The 3,711-nt window shown below is 42.4% G+C and overlaps 1 non-coding gene across 1 annotated transcript; it reads right to left on the bottom strand.

Annotated features, from left to right (window-relative positions):
* Positions 1-3,073: 3,073 nt before the first annotated feature.
* Positions 3,074-3,160, bottom strand: TRNASTOP-UCA (transfer RNA opal suppressor (anticodon UCA)). The gene has a single exon. It is a non-coding gene; the product is annotated as a tRNA-Sec (tRNA).
* Positions 3,161-3,711: the final 551 nt, after the last annotated feature.

Consider the following 3,711-nt stretch of genomic DNA (forward strand, 5'->3'; position numbering starts at 1 on the left):
AAATTATCCGCCACCACAAAGAGGGCAGCACGGTGCTCTCTTGATTAAAGATGGTAGATGACAGCTGAAGAGCGAGTAGAATTTGTTTCCAAATAAGAGCACGTAGAATTTGCCGCCACCACATAGAGTGCAGCACTGTTCTCTCTAGATTAAAGATGGTAGATGACAGAAAAGCGCATAGGTTTGTAAAGCACGTAGAATTTGCCACCACCGCATAGAGTGCAGCACTGTTCTCTCTAGATTAAAGATGGTGGATGACAGAAAAGCGCATAGGTTTGTAAAGCACGTGGAATTTGCCGCCACCACATAGAGTGCAGCACTGTTCTCTCTAGATTAAAGATGGTGGATGACAGCTGTCAGAAAAGCACATAGGTTTGTAAAGCACATGGAATTTACCGCCACCACATAGAGTGCAGCACTGTTCTATCTGGATTAAAGATGGCGGATGACAGCTGTCAAAAAAGCACGTGAGTATGTTTTCAAACAAGAGCACGTGGAATTTTTCAATTTGCCGCCACCACATAGAGGGCAGCACTGTTCTCTCTGGATTAAAGATGGCGGATGACAGCTGTCAAAAAAGCACGTGAGTATGTTTTCAAACAAGAGCACGTAGAATTTTTCAATTTGCCGCCACCACATAGAGGGCAGCACTGTTCTCTCTGGATTAAAGATGGCGGATGACAGCTAACGAAATTGCCCGCATGATAGCAGCACAGTGCTCTATTGATTAAAGATGGCGGATGACAGCTGTCAAAAAAAGCACGTAGCTTTGTTCCCCAACAAGAGCACATAGAATTTTTCAAATTGCCGCCACCACATTTCAAAGGTATCTAGCTAAAGAGTACAGCACTGTGCTCTGTTGATTAAAGATGGTGGATGGTAGCTGTCAAAAAAGCACGTGAGTTTGTTTCCAAACAAGAGCACGTGGAATTTTTCAATTTGCCGCCACCACATAGAGGGCAGCACGGTGCTCTCTTGATTAAAGATGGCTGCTGTCACGTGGAATTGTCTGCTACCACAGGTATCTAGCTAAAGAGGGCAGCACTGAGGTTTGCGATGCAATATGGCTGCTGTCAAAAAGCATTTTTCAAATTATCCGCCACCACATTTCAAAGGTAAGTAGCTAAAGAGGGCAGCACTGTGCTCTATGGATTAAAGATGGCGGATGACGGCTGTCAAAAAACACGTGGCTTTGTTTACCTCGCGCTAGTTAGGTTAAGTTGGTAGCACTAAGGTTTAGACCCGTCAAGATGGCAGCACTGCCGATGACAGGTGACGAAAGAGGGCAGCACGGTGCTCAAAGATGGCGGATGGCAGCTGTCAAAAAGCATGTAGCTGTCAAAAAGCACGTGGCTTTGTTTACCTCTCGCTAGTTAGGTTAAGTTGGTACCACCGAGGTTTATTCCCGTCAAGATGGCAGTACTGAGGTTAGCGATGCGTTGTTGTCTGTCAAAAAGCACGTGGCTTTGTTTACAAATCTGTCAAAAAGCACGTGGCTGTCAAAAAACACGTGGCTTTGTTTATCTCGAGCTAGTTAGGTTAAGTTGGCACTACTGAGGTTTAGGCCCGTCAAGATGGCAGTACTGAGGTTAGCGATGCGTTGTTGTCGATGACAGCTGTCAAAAAGCACGTGGCTTTGTTTACAAATTCAAATTTCGCGCTAGTTAGGTTAAGTTGGCAGTACTGTCGCGCTAGTTAGGTTAAGTTGGCAGTACTGGAAGAGGCCACTGGCTGAGGTGGAGGTGGCCACTGGGAGCCGGAGGTGGCGGTGGCGGCCGAACTGTCCAATTATACTACTAATGACACATGGAGAGGCAAAAATGCAGCTGGACAAATTGATGGCCTATTTAGAATCCTTGACTGAAACCACACCGGCAGAACTGATGTTAGTTGGAACGATCATGTAACAGGTATATGTCAGCGAGTGTTTTATTCCTTACATTCCCTTAAAAAACTCAGAGATTTACTCCCCCAAAATGTAAGAAAACTGCTTATCCAAAGTATGGTAATGCCAATATTCGACTACTGTGACGTAGTATACAGTAACCTGAATGCCTTACTTTCCAACAAGCTCCAAAAGGCACATAACGCATGCGTTCGATTTATTTCAGATATACCAAGGATTAGCCATATTTCTCCGGCATTTTCTAGGCTTTCATGGCTACGCTTAAGAGAGCGACGAAATTTACACACTCTTTCCCTCTTACATCGTATACTGAACCTTAACACACCTGAATATCTTGCCACACAATTCCATTACCTAGCATCACCTTCTAGTATTCCTACCAGATCATCATCCACCGCAGTACTAAGCATTCCCATTCACCGCTCAACTGGCTACAGTAGATCATTTATAGTCGCCGCCAGCCGAATTTGGAATTCCCTACCTGCTGAAATTAGGAGCGTGTCAAACCACCTCCGCTTTAAGAAACTCTGTCAAACCTGGTTAATGGATAATAATAATTTCTTATAACATAGTAGGATTAGATCATAGCTAAGTATTACATTAATTAAAATATTTAATTGCTACCTTAAGATATTAAACAGTAGATAATTTAGTGTATATTTAACTCTTCATGTAGGTGTATGTATGGTCGGACAGAATAGCAGGCTTCATAGCCTGAGTCCCGCCATATAAAACAAGACAATAAATAAATAAATAAATAAATAAATAAATAAATAAATTAATAAATAAATAAATAAATAAATAAATAAATAAATAAATAAAACGTCTTCGTGATCGTGCTGAGCCCAAACGCTACACAAATGTAAAACAGGAAAACTCACTCACATTTTTAATGCATAAAACAGAGTTGTAAATGTAACAAAAGTGTTCTTATATTTTTTTGTACAATTGAAAAAAGGTATTCATGTACAACTTATATTAATAGATTATATAACATGTAGTGTATTTTTTTTCGAATTATACGGATTTTCGATAATCCGGATCAGTTCCGGTCCCACTTAATCCGGATAAACGAGGTTATTGTTTAACTCATTATTACGTGACTAACAAAAAAGAAGACAAAAGGCAGCGAAGCCTATGCAAATTATTGAGACTATTCCATATCTACGCCCAGCAGGTGGAATCGAACCACTCTGGCGCTAACCAGCTACAGGTTTGAAGCCTGCACCCCGGACCACCGAAGTTCAGCTGGGCGTTTGGTGTTTTGGTCTCCTTGCATATATAGTCAAGGATCGCTACTTATATCGCATACGGGTGTTAAGATTTGAACCGAAGTCGTGTAATTAATTTCAATTAATTACAGTTAATGCGTGGAATTTTCTATATAAGGTAATTTATTACACCAAATGCAGAAGTATGTCGCGAGTTTCGCGTATATTGAACGTATTTACTTGGTGCAGGTAGACTATAAGCGGCAAGGTCCTTCTTATATAAAACAGTCGTAACAGTGCAATCTCTCTTCACCTACACGATGCCATTACTGCAGTATCTGGATGACTAAGTTGCATGATGTCGTCCAGACTGAAACTTGCATCCTCTTTATCTTCTTTATCTGTTTTCCCCGTCCGCCTCTGTGGTGTAGTGGTTAGCGTGATTAGCTGCCACCCCCGGAGGCCCGGGTTCGATTCCCGGCTCTGCCACGAAATTTGAAAAGTGGTACGAGGGCTGGAACGGGGTCCACTCAGCCTCGGGAGGTCAACTGAGTAGAGGTGGGTTCGATTCCCACCTCAGCCATCCTGGAAGTG

The sequence above is a fragment of the Anabrus simplex genome, chromosome 9 (assembly GCF_040414725.1).
Source record: "Anabrus simplex isolate iqAnaSimp1 chromosome 9, ASM4041472v1, whole genome shotgun sequence".
NCBI lineage: Eukaryota > Metazoa > Arthropoda > Insecta > Orthoptera > Tettigoniidae > Anabrus > Anabrus simplex.